Source organism: Solenopsis invicta, chromosome 10, assembly GCF_016802725.1.
Source record: "Solenopsis invicta isolate M01_SB chromosome 10, UNIL_Sinv_3.0, whole genome shotgun sequence".
Classification (NCBI taxonomy): domain Eukaryota; kingdom Metazoa; phylum Arthropoda; class Insecta; order Hymenoptera; family Formicidae; genus Solenopsis; species Solenopsis invicta.
The window spans coordinates 11746048-11770214 of record NC_052673.1 but is presented as its reverse complement, the minus strand read 5'-3'; the positions used below and the strand labels follow the sequence as shown (position 1 = coordinate 11770214).

Sequence of the window (24167 nt, the reverse complement as noted above, 5' to 3'; positions counted from 1 at the left end):
ATACTCGCGCTTTCTTCTCTCCCCTTCGCAGGAACGATGCCCGGCACGATTCGAGGAGGCGGCTACACAGAGCACGTCGAAGTGAGAGCGAGGGAAGGCGCGGGGAAAATAAAAAAAAAGAGAGACGGACTCGTTAGCCCATTTTGCGCCCTTCTGCGCGCGACTTCCCCTTCCCGAAGGGGAAACGAGGGTACGCATTCTTGCGTTCTCGGATTCCTCACAGCTGGGAATCAGCGCCGGTTTGTGCGACCAGCCAGCGGTTTTCTTTTCGCGACGTGCTTTCGCTTAGACGCGAAAAGGGGAGGCAAGCAAGAGTGAGACCACCACGACGACGTTCATAGGAAAAGCTACGGGGGGGAGGGGAAGGATCGACTTCCGGCAGCGGCAGCGGCGGCGGCGGCGACGGCGCACGGACGCTGTCGTAGTTTTTCTAGCGGAGGACACGCCTGGGAAACGTTTCCGGATTCACAAGAAGAGTAAACACGAAATGGAATGGGAACAAGGATCCGATCGCCGACGTCACGCTCCGTTACGGCTGCGTTATTTCGTTTAAGTGACTTAATTAACATTTCTAGTGCGAAACCGGTAGGTAGTCGACGCGCGACGCGCGACGCGAGCTGAACGGAGAGATCTCTAGAGGGCTGCCTCTAGATCGCGTAGACGAAGGTAGGTGCAGGCGAAAGGGAAAGAGAGATTAGCACGCGCTGTCGAGTGGATCTAATTGCGTTTCGCGAGCTCTCATCGATCGCCTGCCTTGTCGATCGGCGATCGCCGCGTATTAATTGTCGTTTGATGCGATCGCGGATCGATCACACTCGACGATCGATGCGATTTCGCGCGCGAGCGACAAGTCGACGGCGTCACGAGACAAAGGAGATCGCGCAGTCCTCGGAAGAGCGTTGTTGCGGCCTTTCGATAATAGTAACAATAACGATAATATTTCTTATAATAATGAAAATAATAATTAACGATAATTACCGTTAGTCGCTTTGCGCGCGCGCATGCACGTACGCACGCACGCACGCACGCACGCACGCGCGTTACGACCGAGTCGTAAATTAATTAACGTTGCGATCTGTTGAGGGTCTCTCGTAGGGAACCGAGACGGACTTAAAAATAAACTGCCAAATAGAAAACTCGAGTCAGGGGTGTTCAACCTTTTCAAACGGAAAATAGGAAAGTAAAGTGCGGCCTGGACGATCGACAGGGTGAACGCACGCGCGGTACCGCGACCAATGGCAAGAGCCTTGTAACAAGGGTGACCCGTCGTCACTGTTCCGCTTCGTTCGACGGACCTTTTATTTTTTTTCCCCCGTCGTGCACGATCCGCGGGTAACGAACGACGATTTAGCGGCGCGCCTCTCTCCGGAGACGAGAGCCTGAAACTCGCGGCCGTCAACGATCGCGCGATCGACCCTCCACACGCTCGATATATTTTTCCACGTTCCCCCGTTGTAAAATCCTCCTATTATCACGTGCTCGAAAGCTGACGTACGCGTAACCACAAACAATCCTCCTCCCTTCCCTCAGCACTCCGTGTTCCGCGAAACTCGTCAGATATTTTCACACCGCGTATTATCACGGTGTGACGTGTGTTTGTGTGTGTGTGTGTGTGTGTGTATGTGTGTGATATGCATGTGGGTGTATGCGTGTATGCTTGTGCGTGTGCGTGCGTGTGCGTATGTGTGCGTTTGTGTGTATGGATGTGGGTACACGCGAGAGATATACAAGCGCACAAGAGCGGTTGACGCGTCGCTTATTCAGCCGATCGACGGAGGAGGGTCGATCTATCGATCGGCCGCTCATTCGTCCGGATCGTACGAGCCGCACGAGCACGCAGCGTATAAATCAGCGAGCGAACACACGCGCATGCAGAGGCGAACGCGACGAGAGCGAGTAAATCGCGGAAAGGAAATAAAAAACAAAGAGAGGAGAAAAAACTGCCAAGTTGGACCACCCCTGCTTTCCGTACAGAGTCACGCGTACTCGAGTCCTCGAGGACCTCGGTGAATCCGTCGTGGATCGTGATCGAGCGCTGCGAGAGCGATCGACGTTATTACACATTAATTGGGGGCCATGCCTACCGCGACGATGATTTATATCTCGGTGGATCGCATAGTCTCGTTGCTCCGTTAAATCCTTCGACGACTGTAACTTAAAGTAGCCTTTTAAAGCTTTCCGAACGCTTTTTAACGGTCGTTACTTCCGTTCCGCTCTTTACCATAAACGGGTCTTGCCACGGTTCATCGGTGAAGAGATACAGTCCAAGATGTGAATCTAACTCTTCGATGGCTTAAAGATTCCACAGTCACGTAATATAATTTTCATTAAACAACAATTTTCGCGAACTCATAAGTTCCAATTTATAAAAAATAAATTATAATTTTTTTATATATTTGTGCGCTGTTTTTTTTTTTTTTTTTAAATCAAGAAAGTATTTTATTTAAGAAGAGAGGTAATAAAGCAGAAAAGATAATTGGAATTTATCGCTTCTTTTCCACGGTTTTTTTTTTTCATTTTTTCATTGCCGATCGGATGTTGGAACGTAATATTTGTAATGCCGCAGTCGATAATCCGCGATCGCTGAGGATATAAAAGAGAGCTCGTGACCTCGTGCGAGTTAATCAAACAATTAATCCTTGAGGCACATGTCGGGTATCCTCCGACGGCTTCATTAACGTAAACTCATCGTCGAGGGCGAGACGGTACTTTTTAATCGCGTGCGACTGATTACCGATTCAATTAGCAGATCAGCTCGTTATTGCATATCACATGTGGATTGTACGGACCGATGTTTCATTTATGCAAACGAGTTTCGCTGGATTATTGTAGTTGATTTTTCATTGAAGTTGTTTAGTTTATCGGCGTCATACACGCACTTTTTCACGAACTCGTATTATTTAGAAAACCTTTATGCGTATTTGATCAGTAGTTACTATCTGCAGAAGGGACTTGAGTCCTATTGCACACTTTAATATGGCACTAATCTCAGGAGAAGATCAGTTCCGTGATATATAGACATAAATAAATATTATAAGACTCTTTAACTGCCAACGGGCAAGTGAATGGTTCATGTTAACTCAGGAAAGTCTTGTAATATTTAAATGAGCAACTCATTTTTGTTTTTCCAAAGAAGAACTTTTCAATTTTCTTTCTTAACATTGTTCCGTTATAGTTGACATGGTAGAGCTAACTGTGCAACACAAAAATTCGCGTATTTAGCAAGATAATTTTAGCAAAACGTTAAATTACAGTCGTCGAGGGTCGTGATAAACATCCCTGTTCCCAGCCCGCTCTCCCTGCCTCATTTAACGAAGCTGTACGGAATGACAGAATGATATGTGATCGTTCAAACGACGCAAAAGATGATACACAGAAGTGATGAATAACGTCCGAAGTGTTTCGACCAAATACTCAGATAAATATGTAAACATAAAGGAGTAAACGTTTTGCGTGGCGTGGGAGACTCAAGCACATCCTACAACGATCGGTTTAGTACATATGTGAACAGTGCCCTCGGCTAACACACACACACTAACACACACACACACACACACACACACACACACACACACACACACACACACACACACACACACACACACACACACACACACACATGCACAGACACACACGTGCACGGAAAACACGCACACGAAATACACATTCACACTGATGAACTGCTTAGATGTGAGGCAGCGACAGTGTTGTTCATCGAGCAGACACGGAAATTGGATCGTCGACGATAGTCGATCGCGTGCCGATCGGGATCGTCGATCGCTCCAGAATCTCACGGACGACCGTAAATCGCGCACCGACCACCGGCGATTCACCGGCGCGGCGCGGAAAGAGTCCGCCAGAGCAAATCAAATCAAACCGAATACCATTGAGAATTCGTTTTCCCGAGGAGACGGTTTCAGGGTGATTATCTATCATTGCCGACAATCATTTCGCGGGAACGTAAGTCTGCGGCGCCCAGCGGAGCACGAAACGCACAAACACACACATACACACACACACACACACACACACGAACGGACGGGAAGGAATTGTGATACAATTGTGTGATCTTCGGGGCGCACGCGACGGGAAACAGGACGTGGAACAATCGCGCGACGCGAGAAACAATTTCGAGCACAACGAATCGCGAGTAGCATTCCGTGAGTACATACGCAGGGAGCGGAGACTGAAGGGCCGTTTACACCACGCGATTTCTCGACGCGATTCTGCTAGGAATGTTGTTAGGAATAATCGTTACGAACGTTATTCTAAAATCATAACTGCTTGTTATAGTAAATAAGAGCTAGAATATATACCAGAATATATTGCGATACTTGATGCGTACTCGCGATATGTGTTAGCGTTTAATTAAAGTATTGCTAAAGTATAAACTGCGATACAGAGGAGAGTGTAGAGGCAGCGCTCGGACTCAAATGTAACGAGATATACGATTGTAACGTTTGTAATAATTCGAGTTGCGTTCGTAATCATTGAATCGTAATCGTTAAATCAACTAATTCGTAATCACTGACTCAATAAATAATTATAGTAATTTGCTCAATCGACTTGATATCCGTTTGAACGGGCTTTGTTAAACCAAGCGTCGGCGGTTTCATTCTTTCGGGCAATCTCTTTCGCAAATTTTCCTACGTAGGTCTACCTTACCAATTCGACACGGGCTGATGCGACATCCCTTAAAAAAAAAAAATAAAAAAAAAATATTAAAAAATCTGCGGTGTAAACGGACCTTGCAGAATCGCTGGAACGATCGACATCGTACGCGGATCACCGACGATTTCGAGGCGGCGCGGTCGATCGACGGGAGATTCACCCAGGGCGTCCTCCGATTTAGTATAATTTTCTAATTCATTACGCGCGCGCCACGTAATCGATAAGTATACGAGTAAAACGACGTTCGGCCAGGTTGGCGGCCGGTCTGTCAAAATAAATAAAAATAAAAAAAAACAGACGGGTAGACGAGAATCCGAGGGCGCGTCGCGACGCCGTCGTGAAATCGGCCGCCGCGGGAGCAAAACCGTCGCGTTAAGATCGGAAGTTTGGGACGAGGCACAATCCGCGGTCACGAGTGGCCCACTCGCGAGAAAATGACACTTGCTACAATAGTGATATCACAGGGAAAGGAAGGTACACACGCAGGCCCGTGTTACCGTGAGCGCGTCCCTCGAACGCTGAGCGCCGCTCGTTCGATTCCCGAGATTCACGTCAATCTCAGATATATACGCGTATCGTTCACGTTAAGCAAATCAAATTTCAGAATCGGACGGACGTCGTTCGGCGGCGAGGTACAAATGCGCGAATATACGGGCCGCATCCTCCCGCGTAGACGTATATAATGTGTATCTTCCGTTGCCGTCTCATCGGAGATTTTTTTTATATACATGAGGGCAGAGGCGGCGGGAGAGTAGTGCATTGTTAATTCCAAAATGCTCATTAAAACGAATCTAGCGAGTATACAGCGTAAGAAAATTTTACATGGTGTTTGTACGTTTAAGGGACTAAAACGCATTACGCAGAGGATCGCTCTGCGATCGAACCATCGTACGTAATTTAACGGGAGCATTAAAGCAGCGCGAAGAAATGTAAAATTACGAGCACGGCGAGCAGGAAATGTTATATATATTATATATATATTGTAAGTAAGAAAAAAAGAGAAAAAGACACAGACGAGGAGGAGGAGGAGGAGAAGGAGGAGGAGGCGGAAGAAGGAAACGAATCCGTGTAAACGTTATAAGCGAATTAAACTCTAGAAACTCGATGTACGGTAATCGTTTGGTTAGTGAAAAGTCACGTGGTTATTATTACTATTGTTTACGCCGAAGGAAGCGACGATCATCGTTAGTGCTATTATCACACCGCAGGACTATTACTATTGATATGATTACCGTTACTATTTATCACAACTACTAGCGCTACTGAATATTATTATTATGGTTATCATTACTACTACTATTATTATTACTAATGTCGTTACTAACTATACTACTACTATTACTACTACCGCTAGAAGCTACACTTACTATTACCTACCTACCGCTGCTACTATTGTTACTATTATTGCTAACTTCTAACACTCCACCGGGCGTGGAGGAGCGCGCGAATGTCGCGCGAGGGATCGCGCACGATTTTAGCCGTAAGCTAAGCGACCTCGATTTGCGTTTTTAATATTCGAATTGTGGTATATAATGCGCGGTTAACAGACAGACGGAGCTCAAGCGACATCACGACATATCCCGAATAATCGTCGGTCAACTTTAAGGATTACCCGTGGCAAAATTGTTACAATAACGCGCCCGCGCTCAATCGTGCAACGCGAGCGACGCTTTTGGTGACGACGTATTCGATTCCGTAGGCTATCCGAATTAATAGTGGACCGAAGGTAAAAAAAAAAAGCCGGCACGTGTTTACGGCGACGCGACGGCGCGCGCCGCACCATCAATTCTTTCGTCGCGTTTCTGAATAATTTGAGACTCGCGGAAAAACGTTCTTTCTTTATCGGCCTTCGTCGATCGGGGGGGATGAACGAGTAGAATTTGATCAAGTCGTCGCTCTGTTGCGAATCCTTAATCTGAATAACAATCGCGACGACGAACGTAGCGCGCGCAGTGCTACGTCTAAATTTGTCGGTTACTCGATATTGCGTAATAAGTTGAAACATTTGAGGCCGACCAGGGAGAGACACGGTTATCTTTGCGCGCAAATTCTCTTCAGCCTGTCGCGATTCGTTTGGAAAACTTTACTACGTCTGCACGTTTAATCTTTTCAGTCTCGAATAATTTTCCGATTCAGCAAAAACTAGGTTACGCGGCGCCATTGTGACACTATTTGAAGGTGACAGCATGAAAGATCTTTAGACGAGAGAATTGTAGAGTAGAAGTTGTTGCACGAATGCAACCAACATTTCTTTCATAAAGATACAAGTGTAAAAATATATAAATATAAAAATTGATAAATATAAAAATTACTAAAAAAATATGAAGAATGAATATCGATTTGTCGATTATAACCATGTGAATGCATTTTGCATTTTTATTCCGTGAGACGCAGTGGAAAAAAAAAATTATCCCCCTCGTAGTATTATTCGAGTTCTCTTGATTCCGACTGGGACTGAAAGGATTAAACGCTACACCGATTTTCCGCGCGCGCGGTTCTCTTTCCGATAGAACGGCTAGATTTCTCGATTACCTTCGCCACGATTAAAAATATGAACGATAAGAAGGGTACGTATATATCGGGTAAGTGTACGCACCTTCGCCGGTACGAAGCTCGCGTTTCGCCCGCCGCTGCGCAAACGCGAGCGGGCGCATTGAAACATGAAAAATCGTGTAAATAACTTCTGTGATAAGAATCGATTATTAGTAATTGCCGAATGCGAAACCCCTTGAGAACGTCGGCGGAAGCGGCGACGCGAGCCCAAGCCAACGACAAACCGCTTCGTCAAAAGCGACACGAAACAATTGTTAGCAACAAGAATAATTTCAATAAACGCCGCACGTTGCTTTGTATTGCTGAAATATTTCTCTGCTACGCGCAAAAATTTTTGAAACAGACGTGTGTCTGCCTTTGCCCTCGATTTCTACACTCAAAAAAAGAAGTGTTTAATTTTAAGTCATTGAAATGCTTTATTTCTGTCTACGTTTTGCAAACGCTTAAAAATATTTGAGCTTTGCAAACGGTGTTTAAATTTAAAACACTGAAACGTATAAGTGATTAAAAATTTCAATTTTAAATATTTTGGTGTTTAAAATTTCAATACTGTTAAAACTAAAACTAAAACATTTTTAAGTATTTAAAAGACGGGGACGAAAATAAAACATTTTAATATCTTAAAACGTTCTTTTTTTTAGTGTGCTTTACATTGAATTGTTCTTTCAAAAAAAATAATGAAAAATGTTTCTTTCAAAATATAAAATATGAGATGTAATGAAAATGTCACACTTCCCGATGCACGTACGGCTTCGAGGATAATTACTTTGACGTAAAAAAATACTTGTTATTTCCGATTTCCAAAATAATTTCCAAGTTTTAATCCGCCAAACGTTGAGACAGGTGGTGCTATGTTAGCATAATAGACGATCGACTTGGACAGATATCAGAATAATATACGAACCGGATAATTGGCTTCGTTTTACAACCGAGATAATCGAATTCTCTGAATTACTCGAGTCAGTTCCCCCCGTAGTCCGTCCCGTGCCAAATTATCTGCCCGCGTCAGACGAGATTGACATCATCGGATCTTCTTCTTACAGGAAGAACAATCGGCATCTTCGCAGCAATCTTTTACAGGCAATTTTTCCGCGGCTTTTATTCTCACGCGTTTCGCATATTGAGCGAGCAGCATATTAAAAATAAAAAAGATCCGCATGATACACTATCGCTTTCGTGTTGCGTGGCGAAGCTTAACGTGTCTTCATTTGTGGCTAATTGAGGCCGATTAGTAGTAGCGGTTCTCGCGTTCCCGACAAACGAAGGCGAGCCGGAAATGACGGGGCTTAGTCTGGAAATTGCCAATCGACGTCTAATTCGGCCGCTCGCGGCCAATTTTCGACTCGACGCCGAAGATGAAGCGGCGACGCGCGTGCTTGAAATACGATCGCCCGCGATCGAGAGATCGAACGAGAGCCCGAATTCTTTGAGGATAGGGTGCAGCGATTTTCCTCGATAACTGTGACCAGTCCGCTAATTGCGGCGCGCCCGCTAATTACAAGCGACATCGCGCAAACGAAAGACGCACACGCGCGATCTATTTTTACTTTTTTATATGGATACGCGCTTCGTCGCGACCATATTCGACGTGGCGTCGTTTTTTCTGAGATAAGATACGGCCGCGAGCATCCGTAATAAACGATCGCGACGGCGAGGAAGAGACGGAGAGGAAAGACCTGGCCTGGGCTTCGCGACGTTGCTTCCGAACGTATAAACGACGCGGAGCGGTCGCGGGGAACACTCGTTATGCACTTAAGCGACTTTGTTTCGAGCGGTGCATTATTATCGATAGTGTGTATAGCCGTGCGCCGTGTGTATAATGTATACATACACATGTACTTTGAACATACGAATATAAATATATGAATATAGGCGTATACATAGATAACGCATTATACATATATACATATTATACATATTACATATATATATGTATATATATACATATATATATATATACACCATATATACACATATGTATACATATATATAAATAGCGGAAAACAATATTGTAACATACGAAAAGCAGGAAAATCTGCTAAAGGTGAAAGAAAATGCTATATAAATTGACATTGAACGTTAAACTAATGGATAGTACGAACTGTTAATAAATTGTAATATTAACTAATTCATTAATACTAAATACAAAGGAATTGAACTAGGTTACACGGGCAACTAGTAGTCTGTCCCCAAAACATTCATCTCTGTTTTCTACGAAACATGGACTCGCGCGTTGCTTTCGGCATGCACATATACATATACATATACGTGTGGCTATATACATATGTATATATATATGTGTGCATGTATGTATATACGTATATGGTTTTTCGCCATAAAAAGTGTCACATTGGATTCCTCCTTGATTTCCGTCGAATGTAGTATGTATAATCTTTAATGATTTGTCGAGAATTGTTTGTCAAGCTGCTGGCCACGCGATACACGCCCCGCGATGCTCTCGTTTATATAATTATTACAATTCACATGTACATAGGACACAATATTGTATACACACGCGTGCCAAGAATGATTTATAAACGCAATACACGGCGTGCGAATCAAAAGGAGTACACGAAAAAGAAAGAAAAAAGAAAATGAAAGAAGACGGAAGGAAAGGAAAAGGTAACGGTGAGACTGGAAGAGGCTACGAGAATGTCGATTGTCGTCGTTCCTCTCCCGAATTCTGCACTGATTCTCAAATAAAAGGTACGGCTTGACCTCACGCACCGACTGCTCGTATTTTATTCCTCAGGAATAAAAGCCGAGGGTGGTTCCTTCCCTTCTCCCATAATCCGCGTCCCCGTTCGCTTTCGCTCCAACGATACGTGAGATGTGTGAAAGAAAGAGGAAAGAGAATAAGAAAACGAGAAAAGACCAACAGAAAGCGCCGGAATTTATTTCGAGATCGAACGTGTGTTGAAGTACGAGAAATGACACAAAGCGCGCGACCAGATCGTCATCGACCATGTATCGATATCGGTGCTACGCACACACGCGTTTTACTAGAAAAAGAAACAAGAAAACACGCGCTCGCACACATTGCCACACGGATTGACCATCGATGGATCGATCCGCAAGCTGTTTTACACGAGATAGATACGTAATGTTACCGCCGTTGTGTAAGTGACGTGCGCGAGACGGGGTGTCATGTAAGTAAATTAATAATAATAATAATAATGATAATTGACGGAGGAAACAAGCCAGCCGCGCGCGGTATGCTCAAAATGTAGAATAAAGATTACGACACTGTACAATGCGTTTAAGGATATCCTTATGTATAGATAACACGTTAATATGGAGTGTAAATGTGCGACTGTCGCGACGAAAGCGAGACGGGACTGTTAAAACTTGTAGGATTAAGCGAGAACGAGAATTTGGCGATACCTGCTGCGATACGTCGCTATGTATAGCGTGAAAGAACAATGCAAATGCTAATGCAAAACTCTATATGAATAATCTTGCGTTCCTAACGATGAGAACATTGTCCGAAGAATAAATGACGGATTGACGCTAATTGACTTTAATTTCCACTTCATTTATATCGAATTAACACATAATCCACACAATTTAAATTTATAATCTGTACAAATTGGAAAAAAATAGCTATTATTTTCTTTTATACGAACACATGATGGCTTTTATTTCATTTATTTAAATTTATTTGTTTATTATATATTTTTTTAACTATATTACTTGGAAATACGGATTAAAAATTGGAAATCTTTTTATCCATCATATTTTTCAAAATTTTAACATATTTATGAGTGCATTTCGAAATTGTGTATAGATACATAAATTGTTAATAAAATCGAAAAACGAGAAAGAGAGATGCAATATATAAATCGATAAAAGGCAGCCTGAAAATTCTTTCGAAGGATTATATAAACGAAAATAATTTAAATGTTAATAATTAAATGATACTTAAGAGGAGACTTGCGCGATTGACGAGACCATTATTTAATTATTAATCTTATGATCATTTATTTAGGGATATATATATATATAGCCTTTTGTTCAAGTCGATGTAACCATGCGATAGTTTCCACAGTTTTGTACGAGCAAGATGGAAATAAATGTCATGCAGTCCTTGTCTTCTACAGAAATTCATTTTCTATTCCTCCAAACTCTAGCAAAATCTCGAAATGTTGAAATAAAAATTTAGTAAAAATTCATCGAGTGCGATAATTATTCCCATCCTAATAATTTAAAATTTTTTAATCGAAATAAATTTATTTTATTTACAGCAAGGATAATTTTACATCGCTTTTCCATTTGACTTTTACAAAATTAATTGATGCATTCGTTATTCGCGACCATGCGCTTTTATTATACTCCTACGCTTCATTTCGCTTCGCTAACTAATAGTTCGGCCCACTGACTACAGTTAAATTAATTTGTAAACAATTATATATTTAATTGATTAATCATCATTAGCACAGTCGGTTGATGGCTTCATCAATGATATGATGCTGAACGAAAGCTGAACATGATTTAGGAGATTAAATTCATCGTATAATTAATTAAATATGTATATATGTATAATATATAATATACAATAGATATATATACATATATATAATTATACAATAAATTTTTGTAACATAATTATGCAATGTATATGTATACATACATATATAATATATACCTTAATAGCACATGATATTAGATATCGTATATTCTTGAATATTTGTACCGTATCTACGTACATACATGTATACGTATGTATATATAAATATATGTACGCACATATACCTAAAACAAGTTAAGAAAAAGTCATATTGTTGTAATTTGTTTTCAATTTCGTAATTTATTCAATATATTATATATTATAGTTTATTTATTATAGTATATATTACTAGAGATTAAGTGAAATAAAGCTTGAGATCTAACAATTATTTTAAACTCTTGCGTAAACAGTCATTTCTTATAAAATATGTTTTAACTCTGAAATTGAAAAATATATGAGAAAAAAGAAAAAAAAAGAAAAAATGTTATAATGCATTTTGATTTGCTAAATGTTTTAGAAACTTTTTTTATACTTAACTTTTCGAGAAAATCTCAAGTATGCTGAAACCGAGGGGAAATTCACAGCCGGCATTGGTGTACAAAATTTCGGCAGTGGACTGCCGAAAAAAGTAAGCAGTGACCTATAATATTGACGGCATTGTCGTCAGTGGTTGGGGAGTGGTGAGCTCACTTCAGAGTCGGTTTTTCGATCATGGGGTTGAGCACAAAAATTTTTGAATACTTCGGGAAAGCTTTAGAATTCTTGTGCAGGCATTGGCGTATGATAATGGGCACGCGGTAGTGTTCATAATTGCATGACATTGCCTTAATTTTAATATAGGATTGACGGCATTGTAGGCATTGACTAACAATAAACATTGTCGGCAGTGTACAAAAATGTCGGCAGTGTTTTACAGCAATGCCAAAAATCGGCATTGGTGTACAAAATTTTGGGTTGTGAATTCCCCCTCGGCTGAAACGGTATATACATACAGGTATGTATGTACAGAACGTATTTTTTTTTTATGTATAACGTATTAAAATACATATGTATGTGTATGTATATATTCTAATACATTATACATTAAGAAGAACAAAATATATTCTAATACATATTATGTCAAAGATAATTCTGTTAACATATTGACAAGATTTACAGATATTTGCTTTCACAACTTTATTTACGCGAATTATTTGTAATAAATAAATGCTCGATATTTTTGTGTAAAAACTATGCAAGTACAATTTTTATATACCATTATTTATAACAAATTAACTATGAATAATTATTAGATCATAATTTATACGCGGGAGCCATAAATTATTATCAGCGTATAGAACGTTTTAAACAATTTCTTATTTTCCATTTTTCCAATATTTATTTTTAAAATACATCTTACGAATTTATTAATATCCAATCTTATAAATTTCTTATAAATTATAATAACAGAGTCCTCTCGCAGTCTAGTATTGAATTTCCCTGAGAATATGTTCTACTTACTGGAAGAGAAACACGATCGATAGACATTTCAACTGTTGGTATATTACATCAACTCTTTCAAGGTACTTTTTATATCAAATATAACTTAATATTAATGTAGTACAGTAAAAACTCCCATGTATTTTATATGTTCTTCAAAACAGAAAAAAACCAAAAATTTGGTGTATCGCTTTCGCTTAGAAAAAAAACCCCGTTTAGCAGTATTAAATTTAAATAAGAAGCTAACATTTTATTGAAATATATAAAGCTCTGTAACGAAGCTATCTCTTATTAGTGCTTAAAAATATTTTCAGAGTAGAAAAAAAGACAAATCATAACGCGAGCGCAAGGATAAACGTCATAATGCATCAAGAAATCTTAGTTTCTTCTTCATCCGTCGGATGACAGCAACGATAACGCTCTCGTGAAGAACCGTTTACATCCAGTTACCAACCGACTCATATCAACACGCTTCACGTGCTTACCCGTAGATACCAATCGTGTCTAGCGTCTTGACAAGAATGCTTCAAAATACTTGCAACAAATAAAGTTTAATATTAATTACCTTGCTTGTGATATGCCAAAGATAACGCAACTACTTTGACTTACATACCTGATATTTTTTTCATCAAAATAGCAAATATAAAACTAAAAATGTTTAGATATTAAAAATGTTAAATATAAATAAACATAGACTTGCACTTTTATTTTTCAATTTATTTTTATATATTATCAGAACTAATCCAATGAAGTGGATTTACACTTATCGCGGATGGAGGCAAAGTTTTAACAAATATTTAATTCCATTTTCCGAGTACGAAACGATGCCTTTCAGCCAGTTTAAGCCATAAAGGTGGATGTTAAACAGCAATTATAACATGAAACGTTAAGTTCTTATCAGCTTAAGTAACAGCGCGATTCTTGCGTTAGGATTAATTTGGGTTTATCGTCCGAGAGAGGAGAGCGTTAAGTTTTGTAGCGTAAATTGTGACACGCATTAAGGAATCGCTTGAAAACATCGTTTATTTTCCTGCGGTATCTGCTTTCTCTTGAATACGTATTATATACATATCCTCTTGAGATACTCTTTGTGCCATTCTCGCAAAGCCTGAAGGGAATTCCAAGTTACGGGCGAGAGACGGAAAAACAGGGAAAGAATAAAGGTTGAAATTTTTCAACTCGATTTCTGAATAAAATATTCTACTCCAGTCCTACTCTTTATTCTTATCTCCTCTTTTTTTTGCATACTCTAGATAAGATACTAAAAAAAAAAATATTCTTTTGTGAGCATGGAAATGTTACAATGTGCGCAAAAGGTAATCGTAAATCGAAGATTATTTTACAATTATAATAAAAGAAGTAAAGTATGCAAAAGCGAAGCTAATAATACACCTAGTCTACGAAACTATCAATTAGGAATTAATATAGTTAATAATGGAACTCTCGAAGAAGATCCGAATTTTAAACGTTTTTTGTTTCGAGCGGCATTATCGCATGACAAAACATGAAGACTGAATCCGGATGCAGCAATAAAAAAAGAAATAATTTTGAAATAACAGATTTCGTCAGTGCTATATGAACTGTTGCCATTAACTCTTAACCGAAAATAAAAAGGAAACAGCGTCGTGATTCTTTCAAGTGACCGAGATAACGAGTTTGTGGAAGACCAATTAGTTTAAGCGGCAAAACACCTCGTCAGGCTCTCATTTATTGCCTCTGGCAGTCTCGTTTCATAGAACGATAAAGACTTATATAACGTTTTGCGGTATAGCCAGGAGGATATTCATGTTTAAGTGAATATACTGTATTACGTCTATACCTTTTCGATGCGTAAATTCCGCATGCAGCGAGTGTAATTATTTCTTATTAATGAGAGATTTTCCATCCCTTTTATTCTTCTCAATACATATTGTGATACATATTATTTTCTTCATCTCTTTGTATCGTCTATTTCCTTTTTTTTTATGATATTATCTTATTCGAGTAATGTAAAAGTTCAACTATTTAAAGTTATGGGTTAACAGTCCTTTTTTAATCTTCAAGCACTCATTTTGCGAAACCTGAGATTTGCGAGCATCATCTTGCGTGACGGCGCTCACTCCTGATTCACGATTGCAAATGTGCTGCTCTGCCGTTACACGTGTAATCCCGAAAATAATCATCCTCGATCACCGCCGCGACCTGCCTGCCCACCGGCCGTACTGCACGATCTACTTAAAGATAGCGAGCAATCGATTGCCGCAACTCGGTGTTTTATCGTCGCAAGTCCACATATGTCGCGCACTGAATTGAATGGCGACATTAAAGAGATCCTCGCGCGAAGAGACGTTTCAAATTATCAAACGATTTATATTTGCACATTCATATTCAGATATTTGCATATTTACCAGATCATATTTAACGTTTCGTATTTATGCATAAATACTAACGCAGAATTGTATTACATGAATTTAATACGTGGGACATTAAAATTAATATTAGAATAACAAAGGTCAATCCTTTTCATTTATCACACGCGTACGCACGTGCGTGTGTAACGTTACGATCGCGCGTACCAGGGTTTAAAAATTCCAGCAAGCTTTCAATGGTGAGTAAACTTAATCAAAGCGCGTAAAAAATTGGCGTGCAATAATGTGGAATATCGATTGCGCCGCCGCGCGGCGGCTGTTGTGGGACAAGAATAAACATACGCAATCGCAATTAATGCCGCCGAGTGGGACACATCCGTGCTGATATACACGGGCCTGATGGGTACTGACAGAAAATGAAAGTCGCGCGAGGGGAGCGTTCTCGCACCCCAGCACAGTAGTCGATTGCCGGTTTGGCTCAGCCGCGCTATCAGCTTGATGGACGTAATCAATATCCCGCGTTTTCCCCGATATCACTCCTTTATCTTCGCACGTCTGTCATTTGTTTTACGTCTTCGTCACTTTCCAGACACTTGCGTCTCGTTCGTTTCGCGTCGCGCACGATCGATTCTAATGAACCGTTTTAGGTCAATACTGTCCAGGATTTGTAGTTTTCGGTTTGAAAATGAAATGTGTCGATGTTCGTGCCTATTGCCATTCATATTCTTTTCGTAATTAATTTCATAGTTGGTTTCTCGTAACGCGCGAAAATTAGTCTACAATAAGAGTTAAGGATGTATCATTAGATATACAGTTTCTGCGAAGGAAATCTGAAAATGTGTTTAATATTAACGCTCCAATTAAAGTAAGTGCATATGAAAGAATTCAATGAAACTATATGCATATGAAAAAAATTATATAGTGTGAATAAAATTATATTTTTATTTACCATATTTTTATATTTTATATATTTTATATTTTCACTGTTATTAGAAATTAAATTATTTATTGCAACATTGAGAAAAATTTCGATTTTTTTTGTGTAAGTATTTTAAGCATTTAAAATTATTTACACAAAGTTTTATTGTGAGTTTTATTTAGATATTTTGTAAATAAATAAATGAATGAATTTTGTTTATTTTACAGAACTGATTTCTGCATCGCCATAAATCTTTACATAAATCAGCTTAAATATTTAAAATACTTAAATTAAAAATTCAGGGTTATTCATTATTTCTTATTTCATTATTAATTATATTTTCATTAAAGCACAGGTCTACTTTTTATTAAAATAACTTTCATCCAGATAGAAAATTGCAGCCAAATTTTTTCTACTACTTTCAAATACAATATAAAATTCAATCAATCAATCTATAATTTTTTTAATGTTCTGAGAATTGTCCTATATATCCTTAAAAGTTTTTACGTATTATTTATTCTTTAAAAATATATTATTGTTAATATTACAAAAAATAAAATACTATGACTCTTAATATATATAATTACAAAAAAAATTCATGAGTGACAATATACATAAACATCGATACATTTCAATTTTAAGTCAAGAACAATCAATCTTGGACACCATTGATATAAAACGATCGATGTGACCCACGAGTAAAAACACGGATAAATTGCGGCACGGAGTGATAATGTGTAAAATAGATTCCAGATGATTACGATATCCAAAAAGAAAAGCTACACGAGTCTCACTACGCGATAATTAATATTGCATTTGAAAAATTTCGTTTTGACAAATTTAGTCAAGTTAATAACTTCTTTTAATATGTTAATCTAATACATTCATCCGGAATCCATGAAATTTTATGTTATATTTGTAACTATTTTTTACTTAATATGTATACGCAAAATATACATTTGCATAAATATCTTACACGGATTCATTATTCCGATCAGAGATAAGCGTTAATTTAATTATAACTCACCGGCACGATGCGCAGCAGCGGAGTTCTAACGACGCGTTGACCTGCGACACACAAATACGAAATTTAGATTAGCGCTAGATAACAATACAATTAACATTGAAAAACTAATATAATGTGTGTTACCACAGGGTTGCTCCGCCGTTACACGATGTCCCCCGGGCCTCCGCCTCCTCACAGATTGGATCAATGCACAACACAACACACTCGCGAATAACAGATTAATTACGATCACGCACTAATTATCGAAGCAACACGTACCGCTTTGTTGAACGAAATTCTCGGCGAAGCGACATCACCACGTAGCGAAAGGGACTTGCAACCGTACGAGGTTATGATTCAGAATGCGTAAATCGATATTCCGTCGGAACGTAAACAAAAACTCGGAAGTAGCTACGCTTAAACGAGTTAACCTTGTCACCGTCCCGTAAAGAACAACAACGCGCGCGTTTCCGAGCGATCTCGCTGTCTCGTCCGAATGTTTATCTCCAGATTACTCACGAAAACTCCGACGTATATACGTGCAAAAACTCTGCTCGCGACATCGATGACGTCACGCGAAGGGATAGCTACACGTACGAACGGCACGAAGTTCGCGGCGAGAGAGGCTCGTCGTCAACAAACTTCACGCTTCAAGGAAAGGAGAATCGGGCGAGAAACGTTCGTTACACTCGCGTCCGTCGCCCGGCGAACAGTCAACACACACGTCTCATTGTCAGGACGATCGCCACCGTATACAATACTCATTTCACTCCATACCACGCACATAAACATTCGCGATGTTGTTGTGAAACACACGCGGCGAGAGAGAGACGGAGATCGCACGGTCGAAATGCGTAGCCATTAACGCGCACCGGTTCATCGACTGCTGTCCCGTCGGCTACTGCTGCTACTGGCCCATCGTGTCCACGCATATCGCGACGGCTCCTCGTCGCACAATTGTCGAAATTGAGAATCGAGCTTCCTGCGGACTTACCCACGATGTATTCGATACGAAATCGATTGGCGATCCGCCCGCCGCCCCTCCCCCCGCCCCGGTAATGCCTTACTACTACGTCGCGCACCGCCAAAATGCGTTGCGTAGCCGCTGTACCGCCGCCGTCGGGTCCATCGACTGCTGACTCGTCGTTCGCCAAAATACGCATATCGCAACGGCTCCTCGTCGCACGATGGTCGAGAATCGAGCTTCCCGCGGATCTACCCACCGCGACGAATTCAATACGAAATCGATCGGCGATCCACCACGCGTCCGCCCGCCGCCCGCCGCGATGCCTAATTACTAAAGTGGCGCCGCGCACCGCCAAATTGACACCGAGCAATAAACGATTCCGAAATGTCACGGTCGGTAACGTGTGCACTTTCCCGGAAGAATATTTTTCAGAAAAAAGATGTACACACTGCTGTGTTTGTTAGCAATGCGTACGTTTGTTTCTGGACTCTACTGTTTGCTTCGAACTTTTACCTATATACGATTGTATCAATGGTGTTGATTCAATTATTTATCTAGCGTTTATTGAGAAAACTGATTTTAAAATTCTAATTCCTATTTTCAATTGCTTTTCTATACGAGAATTCTTTATTTGTTACAACTTTTTGATTAAATTGAGTCAAACGATACGATCGTATATAAATAAAAGTTCGAAGCGAACAGTAGAGTCCAGGAAAAAAATATGATACACGTTGCTAAGGAGCACGCCAATGTGTACATTTTTTTCGTGAAAAAAATTCTTCCTGGAAAGTGCACACGTTACCGACCGTGACATTTTGGAATCGCCGTCGCTCGGTGTGAATTCGGCGGTGCACGGCGCCACTCTAGTAATTAGGATGACGAGGGCGGCGGGCGGACGTGTGGCGGATCGTCGATCGATTTCGTGTCGAACTCATCGGGGTAGGTAAATCCGCAGAAAGCTCGATTCTCGATTTCGACAATTGTGCGACGAGGAGCCGTCGCGATATGCGTAGACACGATGGGCCAGTAGCAGCAGTAGCCGACGGGACAGCAGTCGACGAATCGGTGCGCGGTGGGGTTAATGGCTACGCATTTCGATCGTGCGATCTCCGTCTCTCTCTCGCCGCGTGTGTTTCACAATCACAGTTCGCGAATGTTTATGTGCGTGGTATGGAGTGAAATGAGTCTTGTGTACGGTGGCGATCGTCCTGACAATGAGACGTGTGTGTTGACTGTTCGCCGGGCGACGGACGCGAGTGTAACGAACGTTTCTCGCCCGATTCTTCTTTCCTTGAAGCGTGAAGTTTGTTGCCGACGAGCCTCTCTCGCCGCGAACTTCGTGCCGTTCGTACGTGTAGCTACCCCTTCGCGTGACGTCATCGATGTGGCGAGCAGAGTTTTTGCACGTACGTCGGAGTTTTCGTGAGTAATCTGGAGATAAACATTCGGACGAGACAGCGAGATCGCTCGGAAACGCGCGCATTGTTGTTCTTTACGGGACGGTGACAAGGTTAACTCGTTTAAGCGTAGCTACTTCCGAGTTTTTGTTTACGTTCCGACGGAATATCGATTTACGCATTCTGAATCATAACCTCGTACGGTTACGTGTCCCTTTCGCTACGTGGTGATGTCGCTTCGCCGAGAGTTTCGTTCAACAAAGCGGTACGTGTTGCTTCGATAATTAGTGCGTGATCGTAATTAATCTGTTATTCGCGAGTGTGTTGTGTTGTGCATTGACCTAATCTCTGAGGAGACAGAGGCCCGGAGCCCCGGGGACATCGTGTAACGGCGGAGCAACCCTGTGGTAACACACATTATATTAATTTTTTAATGTTAATTGTATTGTTATCTAGCGCTAATCTAAATTTCGTATTTGTGTGTTGCAGGTCAACGCGTTAGAACTCCGCTGCTGCGCATCGTGCCGGTTAGTTATAATTAAATTAACGTTTATCTCTGATCGGAATAATGAACCCGTGTAAGATATTTATGCAAATGTGTATTTTGTGTATACATATTAAGTTTAACAAAAAACGTTACAAATGTAACATGAAATTTCATGGATTCAGGATGAATGGATTAGAGTAACATTAAAAAAAGTTATTAACTTGACTCAATTTTTCAATTCAATTTTTTCAGTTCAAATATTTATGTACTTGATTTAAATATGTTAAATACTTGAATTTCAGTTTAAGCATTTACGTATTTAATTTAACTACATATATATTTAACTTAAATATGTAAATACTTCAATTAAAGAAATTCAATCAAGTTCAATTCAATCAGTTGAAAAATTTAGTCAAGTAAATAATTTTTTCTCAGTGTAAATACTTAATCCTTAGCACCAAATTAGCACTTAATTTTAAAATATTTACAATTAATTTTGCGCTGATGAGAAGGGGGGGAGTGGTAGCTTAATAGGGATCGGAGAGGCTGATATGAGCAGAATGATAAAGAATTTAATAACTTGACACAACAATAGTTTTTAATCACACGAATTCCGTGAAACGCACGTTTTATTGAGAAATCAATTGCGACTTACCGATACTTGAAATACGTGACTCGCGATTTGTTCCAAGATTTTTAATGATTTGAAGATAGTGGACGAACCGAAGTGCTTCAATCGATGGAAGGTTTAAAGCTTGACACGATTCCCTTAAGCCTTGTGTCCACGATGTTAGAAAGCAGTCCAAGATCTCGGACGAAGAGAGAATTGACCAATCACATAAGTTAGTTGCCTGAGTTGTTTGAATGCGATTGATCAATTCCCTATCTGTACAAGATCTCGAACCGATTTCTAGCGTCGTGACCACAAGGTTTAAGAACAGTGCTGTCTAGAATTTATAGTCTTTTTACTCGAAATTGAAATGTGTTGGTGTTCACGCTTATTGCCGTTTCTGCTGAAGAAAGAAAAGAATCTATAAAAGTTTTTATAAAAACTCTCTTTGAACATTTGCAGCATTTTGAAAACATAAAATACTTTTAATAATACGTTTCTCCGATTTGTAGCATCTATCAAACAGTTGTGAACATCTCATAAACAATTCCATGATTAAATTTCCTTCTCATAAACACTTCAATAACCATAATATACTACTATAGTATATGGTACCTAATCTCTTTTTATGACTATAATAAATGAACTAATAAAATATTTATTATGACTGTTTTGTCATATTATTGTCATTTATATCTATCGTTTCCAAGATGAACATGAATACAACTTGTGTATTTTACTTTTGAATTCTCGCAGATACGAATTAATTTTTTTAGATACCTTGAAATAGAACTATTTAAAAAGATATAAATAATAGAATAAAAAGTAATGGAATATATGTAAAAAACATTTTTTAAATATTAAATCATTTACAGCATAACTTGTCGCGGCTTAACTTTGGCAACTAATAATGATCACCTATTTGTTGTAGACCCATATGTCAGGAATAATAAAAAATTAATTTTTTTACTATGAGCTGTATTCAACTTGAAGACGATGAATAATCTAAAATGACTTTAATATGATGTTAGAAAGCAGTATAATGCGCGAAAATATTTTATTAAATTTTTGATTTGTCATGAAAACAACTTAGATATCAAAATGATAAGTATATAGACTAATAATTAATTACGTCCTTACGGAGTCTTTTTTCACGTAATGGATATTTTTGACGTTCATAATGATATCATATAATACAAAAAAAAGAAATATTTTTTTAAAGGGGTCTAAAAATCGCTCTTGTTGATCCTCTTCCTTTTGTAACTATGTTCTCGTGGACGTTTGTACACGGGTACAAGATTAGGCTATAATCGTTAAAAATTTTTGACGTATATTCATTATTTAAAAGTATATTATATTTTTAATACGCATACTTATAAAAATTTCATGAATATATGAAATAATACAATACATATAAAAATATAATTTTATACGTAAGTTTTAAGAATATACATGATTGGTAATTACATCTAAATTTGTTACAATTATAATAAAACAGAATGTATATACTTAATATCAGTTATATCTGTCATTTCAAATATAACAAAATTGCACATGTCAAGACCACCTTGTGTTAGTTCTTATCGGCATTTTTAATTCTTTGACTTTAATCTGCTAATAATTTCCCGCATTCTCTTCAGAAATTATAAATGATACACCTCAAAAATTTTTAATGATCTGAGACTAATCTCAAAATTTAAAATCTTAGACAGCACTATTTTAAATGGTTTTATCGGAATTATCAACTGTGAAGGTCTGTCGCGAAGGAGCGTTCGAGTTCTGTGAGAACTTTTATCGGTCAGAGTCACACGAATGCGAGAAAAATCCTGAAATTCATCAAGCAGAAACCTGTGTGTATCTTTTCCGTCCCGATAAATACTTCGCACAAAGTACTGCTAAAGTTGAATTTGTTAGAAACGTACGTAAAGGGAAGGTGTAATTAACTAAAGCTAACGGAAAAGATCGGGCTCCAATCTACATAAACCATTTGCAATTAGTACAGAAATTCAGTGGGAATTTTAATCCCCACTTCTGAATTATTAAGTTTTGATCGAAATTTGTCCTTGAACGTACGTTAAATAATCAAGCGGGTAGGCGTAGGATTTTCCTTACAGAAAAGTTCTCCGCAATAGTCCTTGCGATCCTCTCACATATCCTGGTAATTAATATTCATGCCGTAGTAATTAATATTCATACTGAAATACTCATGCAATAGCAAAGCACCGGAGAGCATCTCAACTAGGAAACTGGGAGATAGTATTGTAGTACTAGCTCGATTAAATTAGCATTGAACGTTTACGAAAAATTTACATATTGTACGACAAGTATAAAAACTTTTATAATTGTCTCAATCGACGTTTAATTCAAAAAGGGTCAATATTTTCCACTTTTTATTCATACATTGAGAGAAAAAGTAGCAATTACCATAACTTAACTATAATTTATAGTCATTTTCAATTGTGAGTTTATTTACTACATAGAAATGTTTATTTTATTTTACTCAACATCTTAACATTTTACTATATTAATATTTTAAATTATCATAAATTATCATGATTTTTAATAAAATTTTTTCAGTTAATATAATTATAATTAACATAGCAGTAATAATTATAAAAATGGAATTCCTAATTATAATTCTTTTATAACACCATGTAATTATAGATACAAATACCGAACACTTTTTTTATCAATGTAAAATAATAATTTTCTATTCATAATATGTGTTTATACACATACAAAAAGCATTCTTTCTAATAATAATAAATATAATATATATCTTAATTCTTTTATTAATTCTTTAATAATTTATCAAATAAAAGCAGAAAAAAATTAATAATTTATAATGTGCAAATATTTACTCGCCATGAAATTTTTGAAAACGAAAATTTCCGCGCGCGCGCACGCGTGTGTGTATGTGTGTGTGTCACGTTTCACTTATGTATTCACTTGTATATTTAGAGCGTCTAATCAAATGCAGAACTAATTAGCGAGATAGAATGTACACAACGTATATCGATCTTATCGCAATATCGCGATACCAAGATTTTACTCTGATTCACACAAGATTCGCCACGTGCGAGGTCCGCCTCATAAAGGTAAATAAATGAATTTAGACATCAGAACCAGGACATTCTTCGCAATTAGCGCCGGAGCTTACATTTCGTTTTCATTCGCCTCCTTTTGTCACCCCCTGCACCCTTCTTCTCTCGTCCGTCTCCAA

General features: G+C 38.8%; 1 protein-coding gene across 6 annotated transcripts in view; it reads left to right on the top strand.

The window, feature by feature from the left end:
* The window catches only part of LOC105193175 (neuronal acetylcholine receptor subunit alpha-7), a 261990-nt gene extending 250678 nt beyond the window's left edge, over nt 1-11312 (top strand). For 4 of the 6 annotated variants that reach the window (XM_026133353.2, XM_026133351.2, XM_011157532.3 and 1 more), the window contains one exon: nt 32-10738. The gene's annotated coding sequence lies outside the window, so the exon portion shown is untranslated. Of the gene's footprint in view, nt 1-31 lie in introns of all 6 variants that reach the window. The other 2 variants (XM_026133352.2, XM_039454327.1) reach the window with 1 other exon arrangement.
* Nucleotides 11313-24167: the final 12855 nt, after the last annotated feature.